The following is a 19919-nucleotide window of genomic DNA, read 5'->3' on the forward strand; positions in this document are numbered from 1 at the left end:
CCGTAAAGACGAATTTTAAAATGGCACCAGACTTGCTCAAATGGAAAAACTCAAAACTAATGAAAGTTGCGTACATATCTGAGGATCATGCTCGTAAATTGGCAGATTTTTTCGAATTTTCTACAGAGACTTGTGCCCAGATTCGTGACAGAAAGCAATGCTGTTTCTGCGCAGCGATCCCAAATATAACATCAACTTTGACATAGAAACTTTACTTGGCACAAAAATGCAACAAAACTAAGATAAGGAGAGGTTGCTACAGTAGTAAACAACTTCCAAGACACAAATATAAAACAAAGTGCTGTAGTAAAAAAACACATGGGTTATCTCCCAAGAAGTTCTTTCTTTATAGCCATTAAGATGGGCTCAGCAGTTTTAATGATGCACTTGCAAGAAATAGAAGTTGAAGCAAAAGAGAGCATCAAGAGGCAAATTCAAAACACGTTTAAGTCTAACATGCTTCCTATGCATAGGAATCTTGTAAATAAACAAGTTCATGAAGAGCAAAGTAACAAGCATAGGAAGATAGAACAAGTGTAGCTTCAAAAATTTCAGCACATAGAGAGGTGTTTTAGTAACATGAAAATTTCTACAACCATATTTTCCTCTCTCATAATAACTTTCAGTAGCAACATGAGCAAACTCAACAATATAACTATCACATAAAGCATTCTTATCATAAGTCTCATGCATAAAATTATTACTCTCCACATAGGCATAATCAATTTTATTAGTTGTAGTGGGAGCAAATTCAACAAAGTAGCTATCATTATTATTCTCATCATCAAATATAGGAGACATAGTATCATCAAAGTAAATTTTCTCCTCAATGCTTGGGGGACTAAAAATATCATGCTCATCAAAGCCAGCTTCCCCAAGCTTAGAATTTTCCATAGCATTAGCAACAATAGTGTTCAAAGCATTCATATTAATATGTTCCATGGGTTTTTTTAATTTTTGCATCAAACCATCCATGTCTTAAATCAGGAAATAGAATAAAAAGGTCATTGTTGTCCATTATGTCTAACTAGTGTAAACAAGAAACCAAATATCGCAATTGCAGAGTCTAAAGGAAATAGCTTCGAGTACTTACAACGGCGCCGGAGAATAGCTTAGTAGCCGAGATCCGGAGTGTGAGTACCTTTTACCTTTCCTCCCCGGCAACGAGCGCCGTGAAAAGTGCTTGATGTATACGGGTGCTTCTATTCTTGTAGACGGTGTTGGGCCTCCAAGAGCAGAGGTTTGTAGAATAGCAGACAAGTTTCCCTTAAGTGGATTACCCAAGGTTTATCGAACTCGGGGAGGAAGAGGTCAAATATATCCCTCTCATGCAACCCCGCAACCACAAAGCAAGAAGTCTCTTGTGTCCCCAACACACCTAATAGGTGCACTAGTTCGGCGAAGAGATAGTGAAATACAGGTGGTATAAATAAGTATGAGCGGTAGTACGGCGCCGGAAAATAGCTTGGCAGGCGTGCGATTGATGGTAGTAATATTGTAGGAAGTAAACAAGCGGTAGTAACGTAGCAGTAGTAACGCAGATAAAACAATAAACAAGCAGCGATAGCGATATTTAGGAACAAGGCCTAGGGATTAGACTTTCACTAGTGGACACTCTCAACATTGATCACATAACAGAATAGATAAATGCATACTCTACACTCTCTTGTTGGATGATGAACACATTGCGTAGGATTACACGAACCCTCAATGCCGGAGTTAACAAGCTCCACAATTCAATGTTCATATTTAAATAACCTTAGAGTGCATGAAAGATCGAAACGACTAAACCAAGTACTAACATAGCATGCACACTTGTCACCTTCATGCTTATGTAGGAGGAATAATACACATCAATACTATCATAGCAATAGTTAACTTCGCAATCTACAAGAGATCATGATCATAGCATAAACCAAGTACTAACACGAGTGCACACATTGTCACCATTACACCGTGTAGGAGGAATAAAACTACTTTAATAACATCACTAGAGTAGCACATAGATAAATTGTGATACAAAACACATTGCAATCATAAAGAGATATAAATAAGCACTTCACTATGCCATTCATAACAGTGAATAAGTATTCCGTGAAATATAGCCTAAGAGACCCACACGGTGCACACACTCGTCACCTTTACACACGTGGGACAAGGAGTCTCCGGAGATCACATAAGTAAAACTCACTTGACTAGCACAATGACATCTAGATTACAAGCATCATCATATGAATCTCAATCATGTAAGGCAGCTCATGAGATTATTGTATTGAAGTACATAGGAGAGAGATGAACCACATAGCTACCGGTACAGCCCCGAGCCTCGATGGAGAACTACTCCCTCCTCATTGGAGCAGCAGCGTTGATGAAGATGGCGTGGAGATGGCAGCGGTGTCGATGGAGGAGCCTTCCGGGGGCACTTCCCCGCTTCGGCAGGGTGCCGGAACAGAGACTCCTGTCCCCCAGATCTTGGCTTCGCGATGGCGGCGGCTCTGGAAGGTTTCTGTGGGTTTCATCCTCTGTATCAGGGTTTTCGCGACGGAGGCTTTAAATAGGCGAAGAGGCGGCGCAGGAGGGTCGCAGGGGTGCCCACACCATAGGGTGGCGCGGGCCCCCTGGCCGCGCCGGCCTGTGGTTTGGTGGGCCTGTGCCCCCTCTCTGGCGGTTCTCGTGTGTTCTGGATGCTTCCGGGAAAAATAGGAACCTAGGCGTTGATTTCGTCCGATTCCGAGAATATTTCGTTACTAGGATTTCTGAAACCAAAAACAGCAGAAAACGAGAACCGGCACTTCGGCATCTTGTTAATAGGCTAGTTCCAGAAAATGCACGAATATGACATAAAGTGTGCATAAAACATGTAGATATCATCAATAATGTGGCATGGAACATAAGAAATTATCGATACGTCGGAGACGTATCAACAGCGACAAGCATATACTCATATCCTCCTGGCGAAGCTTTGTGTAGTTTTCCCACCATGTCGAGACCCCACTGAGCAAAGGGCCAAGACAATGGGATTGGCATAAGTTCTGCTGCTGGCGAGTGAGGTTTTGCCGCGAATCTTTGACACGCGTCACAAGTTCGCACTATTTCCTTCGCATCCTCGATTGCTGTTAGCCAATAAAATCCTGCTCTGAAGACTTTAGCCGCAATAGCTCGGCTGCTCGCATGATGCCCGCATATTCCTTCGTGTACATCTTTCAGGATGATCCTTCCTTCTTCGGGTGTGACACACCTCTGCAACACGCCCGAGATACTTCGTTTGTACAACTCCCCTTTGACCACAGTAAAGGCTTTTGATCGCCTAATTATTCGCCTTGCTTCAACTGGGTCGTCGGGTATTGTTTTCCTTAGGATGTATGATATGTAGGCCTGCATCCAAGGGATTTGCACCATCATGACTAGCTCCTGTTCCTCTTCTTCTTCTTCTGAATTTTTAGCGGTACTCGAAGATTTCTCTGTTTTCTCCTTCTTCTTTATTTTGACTGGCTTTGTCAATCTCTCGCTTATTTCTTCCCAAAATACTCCTGGAGGGATCGCGAGACATTGTGACCCGATGTTTGCGAGAACGTCGGCTTCATCGTTACTTAGCCTGCTGATGTGGTTTACCTCGCATCCATCAAACAATTTTTCCAGCTCATTGTACACCTCCTTGTATGCTATCATACTTTCGTTGACTGCATCGCATTGGTTCATAACTTGTTGTGCCACCAATTGTGAGTCGCCGAAGATTTTCAATCGGGTTGCACCGCAAGCTTTCGCCATCTTCATCCCGTGTATGAGAGCTTCATATTCTGCTTCGTTGTTAGACGCGTTTGGGAACGTCATCCGCATGACATATTTCAATTTGTCGCCTTCAGGTGACACCAGTATCACGCCTGCTCCTGCGCCTTCCAACCTTTTGGACCCGTCAAAGTTCATAGTCCAGGTTCTTGATAAATCTGGAGGTCCCGTGTTTTGTAGCTCCATCCACTCTGCGATGAAATCCGGTAAAATCTGTGATTTTATTGCCTTTCTTTTTTCATATGTGATATCCCGAGGGGAAAGTTCTATTCCCCAAAGGGAGACACGACCCGTAGCTTCTGGGTTGTTCAATATGTTTGACAAAGGAGCTTCATTGACCACTATTATCGGGTGTGCCGAAAAATAGTGTCGCAATTTTCTTGCTGTCGTAAATACTCCATATGCCAGTTTCTGATATTGCGGGTACCGCTGTTTTGAAGGTGACAGTACTTCACTGATGAAATATACTGGCCTCTGAACTCCATGAAGCTTTCCTTCTTCTTCTCTCTCGACTACCAGAACCGTGCTAACCACTTGAGGTGTGGCTGCTATGTATAAGAGGAGGGGTTCTTTATCTTTAGGTGCCACCAGGATTGGTGGTGTCGAAATTGTCCGCTTAAGGTTCTCGAAGGCCCTATCTGCTTCCTCGTTCCATTGAAATTTTTCCCCTTGTTTGATCAATGCGTAGAACGGCAGTGCCTTTTCTTCTACGAATCTGCTTAAAGCTGCGACTCGCCCCGTTAGTTGTTGTATTTCTTTCAACTTTGTTGGCTTTCTCATAGTAACGATGGCCTGGATTTTTTCGGGATTAGCTTCAATCCCCCTTGCTGATACTAAGAACCCGAGAAGTTCTCCTGCAGGAACTCCAAAAGAGCATTTTGTCGGGTTCAGCTTGATGCAGAACTTGTCGAGGTTGTCGAAGGTTTCCTTTAAATCTTCGATCAGAGTTGATCCTTTCTTTGATGTTATCACAACATCGTCGATGTAGACTTGCACATTTTTTCCAATCTGTGTTGCTAGGCACTTCTGCATCATCCGCTGGTACGTTGCTCCCGCGTTTTTCAATCTGTGTTGCTAGGTGTTATGAACGCTGTCTTGGCTTCATCTTCTTCTTTTAATCTGATCTGGTTATAACCAGAGTATGCGTCCGAGAAGGAAAGACGTTCGCATCCTGCCGTGGAGTCGATGATTTGATCGATCCTTGGGAGGGGAAAGTGATCCTTAGGACAATGTTTATTGAGACACGTGAAGTCGACGCACATGCGAAGGACTATCGTGTGTTTCTTCGGCACCATCACCGGGTTAGCTACCCACGTGGCTTCGTAGATATTTCTTTGATGAAACCAGCATCTTTGAGTCGATCTATTTCTGATAACATGGCTTCGCGGCTGGGTTCCGAAAAACGCCGCAAAGGTTGCTTGATTGGTCTTGCGAGAGGATCCAAGTTGAGGTGGTGCTCGGCGAGTTCCCTGGGTACTCCTGGCATGTCAGCTGGACACCATGCGAAGATTTTCTAGTGCTCACGGAGGAACTCGACGAGCGCGCTTTCCTATGCGATATCCATGTTTGTTGCGATGGATGTTGTTTTCTTCGGGTCTGTCGGGTGGATCTGTACCTCTTTTGAATCCTTGGTTGTGTTGAAAGTTGGCTCCTTCGAAGACCTCCCAACTTCTGGCAGCACATTATAATCAGTGAACCTTGGCGCCGTATATTCTGCTTGCATCCCGAAAGTTTCTGACAGTCGATGAAAATCCTTGTCGCATTTATCGGATAATGCGAAGCTTCCCTTGATTGTAATGGGTCCCTTGGGTCCGGGCAACCTCCACAATAGATACGTATAATGTGGTACCGCCATAAACCTGGCGTATGCTGGTCGTCCCAACAAAGCGTGATACTGCGACGGAAAATCCACGACTTCGAACTCCGGATTTTCTATTCTGTAGTTTTCTCGGGTCCCAAACTGAACGTCGAGGTTGATCTTGCCCAATGGATAACTTGGCTTCTCTGGTGTGATCCCATGGAAACGTGTTTCAGTTGGTTTCAAGTTTGCCAGGGATATGTTCATCTTCCTCAATGTATCTGCATACATAAGGTTTAAGCTGCTGCCGCCATCTATGAAAACTCTTGACACGTCAAAACCAACGATTACTGCGGGTAGAATGAGTGCCGATTGTCCTGGTCGAGGAACTTGCTGTGGATGATCCGCGATTGTGAAGCCAATATCTTGCCCTGACCAATTTAGGTACTCGACTGTTGGCGGAGGCATCTTTTCTGCCATGAACACTTGTCGTGAGATTATCTTCTGCGCCCTGTTGGATGGCCTAGCTTTCTGAATCATCGAGACCGCACCATTGGAGTTAGGATCAACATATGGAGGTGGGTGTGGTGCTGCCGCTATTCTAAGCTGATGCCGATTTTCGTCCGTGATTGCGGGAGGTGGTGGAAGGTGGATCTCGCTCCTTGGCCCCTGGGGGTTTTTGTTTGCTGCTTGGGCATTTGCGATGCCTGCGGCTCGCAACATTGCTTGAAAATTTCGACTGTCTTTCTGGAGATGTCCTGACTGCCTCTTTCCATTGTTGTCGAGATAGAAATGCATCTGACACGGACCGTTCATCATCTCCTCGGGGGACACGTAAGGTCTTTGAAACCTTGGTCCACTATTTTGCCTGTTGCCGCGAGAATCACCTCTATTGTCGCCTTGTTGCTCGTTACTCCTTTGATAGTCATCTCGACTATTTCCTCCAGGATTTCCCCGAAAGCCAGCCGATATATGGCCAGGGGCATCGTTGTTGTAGAACTGGCGAGAAAATCGCCTTCTATTTTGATAATTTCGACCACGATCCTCTTCTGGCGACCTCGTGTCGCTTGTTGTATATTGCGTCTTCTCCATCTGCCCACTTATTGGCTATCTCCATGAGTGCTGATATGGTCTTAGGGTTAGTTCTCCCTAAGTCCTCGACGAAGTCTCCTCGCCGAATTCCTGCCACGAACGCATCTATTGCTCTCTCGTCAGATATATCCTCCGCCGAATTTTTTATAATGTTCCACCGCTGTATATATTTTCTCATCGACTCGTCATGTTTTTGTCGACATGCCCTCAGCTCTTCCATTGACGCGGGTTTCTTGCAGGTGGATCGGAAATTTCTCACGAAGATATCCTCGAAATTATCCCAGCTGTCGATGGAGCCTGGGGGAAGTTTCTTTATCCAAGATCTTGCGGCACCACTCAAGTGAACTTGGATACTTCGCATAGCTGTTGCTCTGGTTCCTCCTACCAGCTTCACCATCTCGAGATAATCCACGGGCCAATCCTCGGGATCCTGTAGGCCGTCGAATTTCTTGAAATTTTCGGGTAACTTGAACCCTTTTGGGACTCGGGTCTTTCGAACTCTTCTCGTAAAGCACGGGAGCCCACACATATCTTCGTCGACAACTTCTGGTGAGTGCTGACGTTCTCTTCTTTCTTGTCGCGCTCTATCCACCCTTACTTGAACTGCTGTGTCTCTTGCTCCACTTGTTCTTGGTGGATCTTGGACCGTTGCAGTGGGTCGTGGACTATTTTGCCTGGGATTTCCTTCGGGAGGCGTAGCTGCGAACGCTGTTCCCATAACTCCTACTCCAGCCATTGCCATATTGAACAATGGTTCTCTTGGGTCCCCCGGAGGTGGTCTAGATGCGAGGATGTAAGCTTGTGTTGCCATGTAACCTGCTTCTGGTGTTTTTGGGATGATATTTCCCCTTTCATCGATCGTCATGAAGGACATGTCGAAATTTTGAATTAGGTTTCCTCTCTCTCCTTCGGGTATATTTTGCAGCCGAGATCTCGATCTCCTTCGGGCCTCTCTATGGCTATCCGCCGAAGTTTCTGATTGTCGACTGAGCCCTGCTCGACGCCTGCTGGACGCGGAAGCCGCCTCTTTTCTCCTATTCAAGGATGCTGTCTGTTTTTCCAGCTCTCGGCTTACTCGAGCAAGTCTATATTGATATGCTTGTAGCTCTTGTGCGATAGCAGATGGTGGTCATTGGTTCCGAACCATCCATGGCTCTTGCAGCCCTATCCCATGCTGCTTGCGGGAGTTGTACTCTTTCTCGAGGCGAGGACCCGACGTATTTAGTGCCTAGGCCTCTTCTGAGATCAGCGGGATCGACGTATGGATTTCCCAAATCGTCGAAAGCCTCTGATGTTTCTGGCTCTGATCGGCCTGCCTCTTCGATCGCATAGATCTGATGATATTTTGAGCATTGATTTTTATCAGGATTGGTGACACCATCGTATAGATTGGTGAAGACCTTTCCAATGGCAACAGATTTGTCGATGAAGTTGAAGCTGTCGACGCTGTCGGAATCGCTGCTTATAAAGGAGTCCGCAGACGATTCGAAAGATGTGTCGCTAAAGATCTTGGCGAGCTTTCCGTTCGCCTTGGTGTCGACGAAGCGTGGTGAAGAAAACTCCTCGTCAGTCGACGAAAAGTTAGAATCGACCGCTGAAAATTCCGACGAGACGGTAAGATCCGTCCTTGTTGACGCCAAATCGGAATTCTCCGAACGTCATGACGATGTGCTCCTCCAGATAGGCACATGCATCCACACGGGAGGGCTGGTGAGGAATAAAATCGACTAGATCAGTTTTTCCCTGGTTACCTCGATCCATCGCATTGCTCGCCACCGATGAAGTCGACGATTCTGGACGTGCCATCGAGATCAGCTCCTTGCAACCTCTAATCCCCACAGACGGCGCCAATGACAAAGGTTTAATTTGTCAATGCCTACAGATTGTAGACTAGGGTTTTGCTAGAAGTAGAGGGCAAGTAGATCTCGAAGGTTTCAGCCGAAAAGTATTCGACGATTGTAAAACTAGGGTTATGTTGACGATAGATTCGATCCTTTCTTTGTCCCTCGACTCCCCCTTATATAGAGGGTGGAGCCGAGGGTTTCGTAATACACAAGTTACAGAGTTCGGGAGGGTTTCGTACCCAACCCGTAAGATTACAAATCTCTATCTTTCCTAATACAAACTATCTTTCCTTAACACTAAATAAGCTTCCGAGTCTTCTTATTCTTCGAATCCTGGGCCTTTAGTAAACCCCGGGTACCATCTTTGGCAGGCCCATTGGGGATGCCTATGTCAAGTAGTGTAGATAATTAGTTGTGTAATTGGTGGAGTTTTATTTCTAATGGTATCTAATTCTGATGGTGCGGTAATTCCTTTCCGATTTCCTTTTCATTTATGATGGCGTGGTGGAAGGGTAAATTTGTCATATAGAAAATATGTAGGACGAAACCTTCGACCGGAGGAAACAGAACCAGTTCCTCCTTTTCATACAATAATATAATATAATATAAGTAGAGACTTCACCTATAGGAGTGACATCAGCAGTGATGTCACCCATGTGGTGACTAATTTTTTCAAAAAATTATGAAACAAATTTGAAACATAATTGAAATATAACTAAAACACGAATATTTTTTTGAAACAAACTAGAGTGACATCAGCAGTGATGTCATCAGTTTCAATTTTTGTCACAATGCTTTTCATGTATCACTTTACTTTCATAAAAAATCACTTGTGTTTCAATTATTAGTTTTATATTGGACAAATGTCAAAAGGCTCACCAATCTCAAAGCAGGAAGTGAACGCTAGATGTGGCACCGGTAGGTTCCGTTGTCGGTAAAATCGCTGTGTTCGGTAAGTTTGGGCCATGCAAGATATATGTGATGCACGGAACACAACGATTTTACCGGCAACATCACCTACCAGTGCCACATCTAGCGTACACTCCCTGCTTTATGATTGGTGAGCATTTTGATATTTTTTAATATAAAACTAATAATTGAAACATAAGTGAAACTTTTATGAAACTAAAGTGAAACTTTTATGAAACTAAAAAACATTGTGACAAAAAGTGAAGCTGATGACGTCACTGCTGACGTTACTCCGATTTGTTTCACAAAAATATTCATGTTTCAGCTATGTTTAATCATGTATCAGATTTATTTCATAATTTTTTGAAAGAATTGATCACCACATGGGTGATATCACTGCTAACGTCACTCCTGTAGGTGATGTTTCTTTTAAAAACAAGTTTTCGGTAATGCACGACGTTCTTTTTGGCAGTAGGCTGACCAAACACAGTTTCTCAAACGCGTTCCTGTAGGTGATGTTTCTTTTAAAAACAAGTTTTCGGTAATGCACGACGTTCTTTTTAGGCAGTAGGCTGACCAAACACAGTTTCTCAAACGCGTTTAGGAGAAACTGTTTTCCCACAATCTCGGTATCCATACAACCCCTAACAGTGGATGGAGTCCGTAGGAGGAGGGGCTAATTAGTTGCGTTCGCTCAGCTATGCAAGCGGAAAGAAAGGAAGAGTTGTTGCGGTGGTATCTTTTGCGTAAATAGTGAGAAGTCTGACATCGCGGAGAGTGTGACATTGTATGTTTCACCTTAATAGTAAAGACAAGGAAACACGGAATGGTGGCATCAACATGGCATAAAACTAGCGAGAACTAGTGGAAATACATGCTAGTGACAATCCAATTTGGAAAAATCTTTGGGCGCTTCGTGTACCAGCCAAGGTTTAAATTCATTGTTGAAGATTTTTGCATGGGACTCTACCTTGTTATGCGGTGCTGGCGAATTGTTATGTCCTAGTAAACTCCACATGCCCGTTGTGCAAGACTTTCTGTGAATACATAAAGCATGCATGCTTCGGATGTGTGAGATTGAAAGAAGTATGGAAAAATCTCGGGCTTGAGGAGATCATAACCAAAGCATCTATATAGTGGATAGATCTGGTTCCGTGGTTCTGAAGAACCGCTCTGTATTCCTAAAAAGGAGGCGAGCCTCTTCCCGATGATTGGTGTCTGGGAACTCTGTAGCCTCCACTCTTTGGTACACATGGTGGCAACGTCGCCAAGTAACCTACAGGGTAGCAATCCCAGTTGCCTGCAAAGACATCACTGGCTATTGCGGCATTTACATCAAACTATGGCAAGACAATGAGATCAAAATGTAGTGTAAAACGCGGTGCCTGGTCTAAACCGTCTAAACCGCGTGAAGGTTATGTCAAACTAAATGTCGATGCAACATTTAACTTGGAAAATGAAATGGGAGCTACGGGAGCGGTAATCAGAGATGACATGGGAGGTTTCTTAGCAGCAAGTAATAGCTATATTCCCCATGTTACTTCGGCAGAGCTGAAGCAAGGGCACTCAAGGATGGACTCATCCTAGTGGATCAAATTGGTTGCTCTCAGATGATTATCAACTCTGATTGCTTGGAAGTTATTCAGACAATGCATGATGGTGGCATCTCAGCTACCGAAGCCCCCGCAATTTATGAAGAATGTAATTTTTTAGCTAGAGGTTGTGATCATGTTGTTTTTTAGCATTGTAATTGGGAAGCTAATACTGTAGCTTATTTTCTTGCTGCTCGCTTAGAAGGGGATCAGACTTGTGTCTGGATGGGAGATCCTCCTGATTTTATTGTTTCTAGCTTGATAAACGATGTAACCTTATTTGAGAATCAATAAAGTTGGCATGATGGGTTTCCCTAAATAAAAAAAGGAAACGTGGAGAATTTCAAAACATGAAAAGATAGACGCGTTGTGATTAGTCATTGCCAAATATTTTCCGTGCGCAGATCCGGTGAACCTGCCAGCGAAGAGTTAAACAAGGGTGATGGTTAGAATTGGCAATTCGTTAACGGGCCCTAGCTGTAATGACCTCATGCTTCAGAATGGGACAGCGTTCCCCTTCGAGTTTCACAGAGGCACATCCGAAGCCAAGGAATGGCCCGGATTTGTTCAGGCCAAGATCCTATAGTATGCCCGGATTTGCTTAAAATCCCTCGCAAAAAAAAAACAGATTTGCTTAAAAACAAGGTATCGGTTGAAATTGTAGCATTCAGAAGCATCGGCAAGGGGAAAGCCCGGTTTTTGTCTCCCGTTCCCCAACAATGTCATCGTCGAGTGAGGAGTATGAAAAGGTGTCTCTCGTGGAGATGTGGGCATGAGTCAAATGCCTGGAGATGTACCTTTCATAGGACATCGCCGCTCTCAAGGGAAGGTGCTCTGCACTGGCGGATGCGTGACCGTCATGCCATCATTCATGCACATGTCGACACCCATGGGCTTGGAATACTTCAGGGTATTCGACGACTTCTTCGGCGCCTATTCCACGAAGCACCTGGCAGGTGGCCACATATCATCGTCGTGATGGGGATGCACGAAGAGCTGGTCGGCGAACCTCAGCGGTCCCCGCAATTCCCTCATGACCTTGAGGACTGGTGGAGGAAGATCGTTCTAGATGGGTTCCGCCTTCTGGACCCGCCCATACAATCTAGATTATTGAGGTCGAGTTCGAAAGTCACGACGAGTTGGTTGCCAGGGCCGAGAGTGGCATGCTCGTCGGCTCCTCGGGTATCTTCATGATGGCCCTAGAGAAGTACCTAACGCTCACCAACTGCGGCACTACCTAAAGGGCCATGAAGTACCGTGGCAAGGAGGTTGTGGTAATGCTTCCTCTTTTTCTCTATTTAACTACTATGTCTAGAAAATCCAGAGGCTGGATCAAGCTACCTCACACCCTTTGTGTTTCGATTTTCCAGTTTTAAGCTGCATATATTGTTAGTGTTAGGCATGAAATGGGAAAATTTTTCTTAGGGTATGCATGATCTCTTATTTATTGGGATTCTTCAGAGAAATCTACAATATTTCATCCAAAATCCTCATCACATGGTTTCCCTTAGACACAAAATCAAGTTTAATTAATGAAAAATTATGGAAATTTCGTCAAGCATGAGAGAAGGGAATTGATATAAGTTTACTCCTAATAAGATATTACTATTAATAGTAACTAGTCATCAACCCGTGCCCTGCACGGGCTTAAACTATATTTCTTATTGGATTATATATATCATGCGCCGAAAAAAGTTTAGAATATTATATTATTAATTTTTATAGTTTGAAGAAAATTAAATTTCTTGTGTTAGTCCATATGTAAACAATTTTGGGTATGCATTCATAATTCTTTCATAATATGGTGAGTCAGCAATTTGTGGGTATTGGTTGAACTGTGTGAGCGTGGTTGTATCTCTATTTACACTTATTAGTTCAAATAATATTTTAAAGGTTGCAACTCAGTAAAATATTTTCTATCCAACATCAGATTCTTACTTTATGTCTGTGCACATTTATTCAACCTGTAACATTAGCCTTTTGTAAAAAAAAACAAGCATATATGGATTTTTTTAATCTCAAAATTCAATGTAAATTAGTTGCTTGGACTTGCTCGTTACTAATCGAAGCGTAGCAACTTAATAAAATCTGTGTTCTAGGCAGCAAAGTTGGGGTCCACGCCCTGTAAGAAACTCATGTTGACACAAATAGAGAGTAATACACACCACGGAAAGAGCCCTCATTTGTTATCATCTTCAGATATTTGCAACGACTTTTGATTATCACCCCCATCGCTATAAATACATGAAGTTTAGTGCAGTGAATAATCTTTAGTATCTTTGGCTGCAACTTTTCACATGTACTCTCTCTGTTAGAGATTAGAAGACTTATGAGTTTTTTAAAATTGTTAGACATTATAAATCGTATCTCATTTATTTGTTCCTCCAACAATGCACGTTTTCCTTTTTTTTCCTTTCTTTTCTCATACATGTAAAATTATTGATGCATTTCGTAATTAGTGGTGTGAATTATGGAGTTTCTTGGTCTTAGCGAATTGTCCCTCAGGCCATATTATCCCTAAAGGAAGAAGTACATGTTAGTTGCAAATTACAAAACTTTATATTCTGAAAAAATTACCACGACGAATATGTTGAAATTATATTTAAATCAGCAAGATATATTATTTTTCCCACCACATCTTTCAAAGAAGTCATGTTGGCATACATATATAGTAGTTAAAATCACTTAAAAAGAACTCCCATTTGTACGCCATAAGATATTTAGTACAAAATTAATCTAAGATCCAAGAAAATCCGTATCTCCCCGTGTGCATTTGTAGAATTGAGGCAATATTTAACAACGATATATGGTTTTTATATTCTGTTTCTTTGGAGACCATTTAGGAAAATAGAAGTATGATAGATAATATATGCAAATTCTCTGGATGCGATTCTAGGATTTTATTTATAGTAAACATGATTTTCTTTTCATTTTCGGAGATAATGTTTGGGTCCCATATTTAGTAATGGAAGTAGCAAAGAGTTACTCGCTCTGCTTCAAATAATTACTAAAAACCGATGCATATGCACACTAAGACATGTCTAGATATATCTACTCTCACGCAACTATTTTGAATCGGAAAGAGAACTTTCTTATATACATAAAATTACTATATGTATACCTGACTCATAAATCCCTCTTTTTCTTCGTGTATGTAAAAATTGCTTCTCCGTTAGCCAGTAGTGGAAAATTGATGAGTATGTTTGCTTTACCTCAGAAAAAGAAACTACCGTGTGTGATCATCTCCTGGTTTACATACCTAGGGCAGAGACTCCATCAGGCCGGCCATTAGCAAATCGACCGTGCATATATACACCACAACTTTACGCATCTGCGTGACATCATATAAGGAAATTAATCATCAATGTACATTGTTGCTAATTGGATAGTTCAGTGCACACATAAACTGATATGTGAATATATTAGATTGACCAAACAAACACTTACAGATATAGTATAATATACTTTTGTTAGATATCCTTGAGGCACTGCGATGTCAAGTACGTATATATAGACAAAAACTGACATGGACATGCATGGCTGTCAGGCGGTTGGCAAGAATGCTATTTGATGTACTCCCTTGAAATCCAGATCCTTGCCTATGTGAGAAGAAGGTACCCAGTCAATGCGGTGGAAAAATACTTTGCCTTGGGGATATCACCGTTCTTTAATAAAAGCTTCACGGTACATGGAGGATACCAGGATGGCGATGGGCATCGAAACATGCGGCCTTGCAGCGGCCGGAAACTGGGATGAGGAGAGAAATTGGCGGATCCCGGCGAAGTCGAGGAGAGCAGCGGCGCCCTAGTCTTCGCTTTTTTTCTTTTCTTGAGATGCATCTAGGCTTCCGGGTGAGTTGGTTGAAATAGGAAAGAAACCTCGGACCACGGGATGATCAAACCATCTAAATCGTTAAGCTAGAAGATCGTATGGCTAATAACATCTTATTTCTAGGATTAACCTGGTGGCTCTGTGGGAGTCTCCAATTAGATACACAAGGTCATAATTTTCATTAACTACTCTCGAGGTCATCAAGAAATTGCAGGAATTACAGTGATTTGTCGACCAGCTCATCATGGATCCCCATGACAACAATAATGTGTACCTGCTGCCAGGTGCTTCGTGGAGCAGGTGCCAAAGAAGCTATCAAAGAACCCAAAGTAATCAATCCCCATGGGAGGCATCATGAGCATGAACGACGGCACAACAGTCGCGTCGTCCATCTGTACAGGTGTCACATAATGGGTATACGCCGAGCCCTGGACCTTTGTAGCATGACTCCCGTTGTAGAGGGTTAGTTGCGCAACAGAGGCAAAGGAAGAGGTAGCGTGGGTTGGTTAGATGATAGATCTGATTCTTTATTGATTGCTCGTATGGGTTTAGAGGCAAGCATCAAATAGCCCACGTACACGAAAAAGACATTATTTGCCTAAGACATTATTTGCCTAAGGGCAAAATCCTAACTAACTTGGAAATCACTAAAAACCCTAGATACTAATTATGGAGATACCATGAGAGAGAGAGAGGGAGGGAGAGAGAGAGGGAGAGAGAGAGGGAGAGAGGGAGAGAGAGAGGGCTTCCCCTTGTTGCTGCTTCTAAATCTTACAATTTTACCGATAGCTTGTTTTCAGGAAAATACTTTTTTGCAAGGATTTAAACCCAAATCCGGTCATACCAGGGCCTTGACATGAACAAATCTGGGTCATTTGTTAGCCTTAGATGTGTCGCCGTGTGACACTCGAATGGAAACATTGTCTCATTCTAGAGCATGAAGTAATTAACTAGATGCCAAATTTCAACCAGCACCCATGGTTAATTTTCCGTTGGCATGTTCATTGGATCTCCGAAGGAAATATTTGGGAATGGAAATTTTCTGTTTTTTCTTTCTTATCTTCGATATCCGCACGGAAAGTACTAGGTAAAATAGATATACTAATTATGCTACGTATTTAGTGTGGGGAAGGTGATAAAAAACAGAAAAACGACATACGTGAATGACCCAAGATCTATCTATGAAGATGTAATACAAGATTAGATCTAGAAAATATCTCACCAACAAAGTGCGGAAGATAGTCGGTGAAGATTCTAAACAAGGTGACCCGCAGCTAGACGTATCCCTCCGAGCCGCGAGTACGATACATCCATCGGTATCCATGCATACGGAGTCACCAGTCCATAAGGGCATGGCCGTTCAGGACGAAGATCTATAGAGGTACTAGCGTAGCCTTGCGGCATAGGGTGGAGAGAGAGAGAGGGGGGGGGGAGGAGTCGGGCATAGAACGTGGGGAGAGGAATTCCCCCTCTTCTCTTTGTATAGGATGGGTAGGTGGGCGTGTAGGAGGTTGGTGTCTGCCCCCTAGGGTCGCCACAACAAGGGAAGGAGGGTGCCCGAAACCCTAGCTGCCGCCGGCTGAGCCTCCAAGACAAGTGGAGTGCCACATAATGGGCCCCTAGAGGCTCATTCGGCTTCCCCTTTCGACCCAGCGAAGTAGGCAGCCCATTTTGTCCAACTAGAACATTCCAGAATTCCTAGAAAAATCCGGACACCTTCCAAACATTTCAAACAACAATCTGGAGCTCATCTGGTTTCTCTTTGAAACTACTTAGATCTTACCAGAAAACTATGAGATCATCGAAAACCTAGACCTTAGAGATATAGCTCTCTGAGGAAGGTAATTAACATGGCCAAATCATCCTGATGTGCTCCCTCACGGAAAGGTTGACCTAATATTCACTGGCGTAGCTATAAAGCATTCAGGGGGGCACCCCCAACTTTTTGGCAATTACTGAAGAAAAAAAATTCCACAAGGCCTAGGATAGGAAAATTTATGCAATTTTCCACCCCAAGACAATAAATTCTTGTGTTTTACCCCCCCCCCCCCCCTAGAACTTCTCGTCAAGCTCCGCCACTGCTAATATTGGCTAGTGTTGAGTGGGAACATAAGTTTCCCTTACTGACAGTACATTCTCTTACTCAATCCGGGTTTGATAATACTTCGTTACTAATAGATTCTGGGCATCAGGTTCCCTAAGGGAAATTGCACGGTTCTCGTTTAAGTTGTCTTGGTTGCCAGAAGATGGCTTCTATGATATGGTAAAAGCCAAATGGATTGCCGTGTCACATGGTGATGCACCCACTGAGCATTGGAAAAATAAAATACAACAAAATCGTCGTTTCCTTAGTGGGGTGGACAAAAAAATCTAAGTGGTAAATATAAAAATGAAAAGGAGAGACTTCTAGCTATAACTGATGATCGAGACATCAATCCTAAATCTTTTCCTATTTATACAGCCGACCGAAACACAATGTGGGATGCTAATGAAATTGTCTCTAAACTTAGCTGAGATGAGGAAATTAGATGGGGCCATCGTGCAAAGGTGAAACATTTTCAAGAAGGGGGAATGATACCAAATACTTTCATCTTATTGCTAATGGAAAACACAGAAATAAGAACAAAAATTTAGTTGGAACAAGATGAAGGAACCAGAATGGGAGAGGACAATTTAAAGGTCTATATTCAATAATACTATAAGAAACTATTTGGCATGCCGGTTCGAAATAGTTTCTCTTGAATGGAGGAAAATAATCATGACATACCGCAACTCTCAAATGAGGATAATGTCATTATTACATTAAACTTCACATATAATGTCATTAAATTTACTTTTTTTTACCCGCAAAAAAAAGTAAGTGAGACGTGCTGTGTCAAATTGACCATAATAAGGTGTCAGGACCTGATGGGTTCCCCACTTAATTTGACCAAAATTTTGGGAGGTCAATAAAAATGATTCACCACCTTTTTCCCTCAATTGTAAACATGAGATTTATCGTTGTTCAAGTTGAAATTTGGAGTTATTAATCTTCTACCCAAGTAAGAAAATGTGGTTTCAGTACAAAAATATAGAAAATTTTATTTACTTAATGTAAGCTTTAAAATATTCGCTAAACTAGCAACGAATCGCATTACTGGGATTGCCCGTAAAGTGATTAGACATACTCCGACGGTTTTTATGCATGGATGACATATCTAGAAGGGGTATTTTTCTTACCTGAAACCATCCACGAACTTCGTAGGATGAAAAATTATGGGGTTCTATTCTAAATCGATTTTGAGAATGCTTACAATAAAGTTAAGTGGCCCTTTCTGCCACAAGATATGCTCATGAAAGGTTTTCATGTGAAGTGGTGTCAATGGATTGAGGACTTTGTGCAAGGAGGAAGTATCAGAATAAGGGTCAATGATGATATTGTTCATTATTTCCAAACTAAAGAAGACCTAAGAGAGGGCAATCCGCAATACCATATGCTCTTTAACATTGTTATTGATATGCTAGACATACTTATTGCAAGATGCCCAAGTAGGAATAATAATCCCTTGTTTAGTTGAGGGGTGTTTCTATTCTACAATATGTGGATGATTCGATTCTTTTCACGGAACACGACTTACAAAAGGCTATCAACATGAAATTAATCTTATGCATATTTGAGCAATTATCTGAGCTAAAGATCAATTTTCATAAAATTTAGATATTTTATTTGGAAAAGAAAATAATGAAGAATAGCAATATAAGAAATTATTTGGTTGTGAATCAGTTTCACTTCTGTTTAGATACCTTGGGGGTACATATTCACTATAGAAAACTAAGGAATTCATAATGGAATCTAGCAGAAAATCGTTCTGAAGGAAAGCTAGAATGTTGGGAAAGCAAGCTACTCCCATATGGTAACATACTTGTTTTGATAAATTGCGTTCTAACATGTATGTCTATGTTTATGTTATGTTTATTGAGATACCCAAAGAGGGCTAAGTAAAAGACTGGATTTTTTTAGATCAATGATTTTTGGCAAAATTTAAGAATAAATATCGTTTTATAAAGTGGAACATTATTTGTAGACCAAAAGATCTGTATGATCTTGGTATTTAAGCTCTATATATATTTACTCAACAAATGGATGTTTAAACTCCTCACAGAAGAAGGTGTGTGTCAAGAGTTGATATACATAATTAATGGCTTAAAAATAAAACAGTGGCCAAGTCCAAGTAAAACTAATGAATTCACCATTTTGAAAAGGTTGATGTGAGTCAAAGAGGATTTCTTTAGTAGAGGGTCTTTCATAATTGTTAATGGTAGGATTACTAGATTTTGGGATGATGTGTGGTTAGCAGAGACGTCTCTGGCCATCCAATATCCCTTTCTTTATAATATTATGAAAAATAAAAAAAATGTATTATTTTTTCATAATTTTCTATCCCATGCAGCTCTAAACATGGTTGTCATATCCCAATATGTATCATAGTATCTTATGATATTATGATAGTACCATCCCTAATCGATACATATCGTGATGGTATCTTAATCATTTAGTATCTTATTTTATCCTGGTACGTAGTATCCCGATACAAAGTCGATATAATATGATCCCACTCCTACACTAAAAAATAAGAACACAATGGCGTGGCAAGCTGAAGATTGAAAGTTTTTTTATAGTCTCTATGCTAATTAATTATTTAACCAATACAAAGTTCATTAGTTTTGGCGAGATGGGTATAAAAAAGAGTTTCTAAGTGCAACAAAGAAGTTAACTAGATATTTGTGTACTGATTTTCAAGCGTATGGACCCAATCTTTTGCTTTGTGGGTTCATATTTAAAAAATAATTATGTTTGTATCGTGGATTAGACAAGACGAGTCATATTTATATTATATAAATGAATTATTTACATGATCAACCCCGATGAAAGATATAGAATGTGCACAAAATTCAAATTACACATTAAATTTAAATATATTTAAGATATATTGTAAAATATAATACTCCCTCTGTTCCATTCTATAGTGCCTATAGTTTTTTGGCACGGAAATTAGCGCAAGAGTATTTTTACACAAGACTCCTAGT

This window comes from Lolium rigidum, chromosome 6 (assembly GCF_022539505.1).
Source record: "Lolium rigidum isolate FL_2022 chromosome 6, APGP_CSIRO_Lrig_0.1, whole genome shotgun sequence".
Classification (NCBI taxonomy): Eukaryota; Viridiplantae; Streptophyta; class Magnoliopsida; order Poales; family Poaceae; genus Lolium; species Lolium rigidum.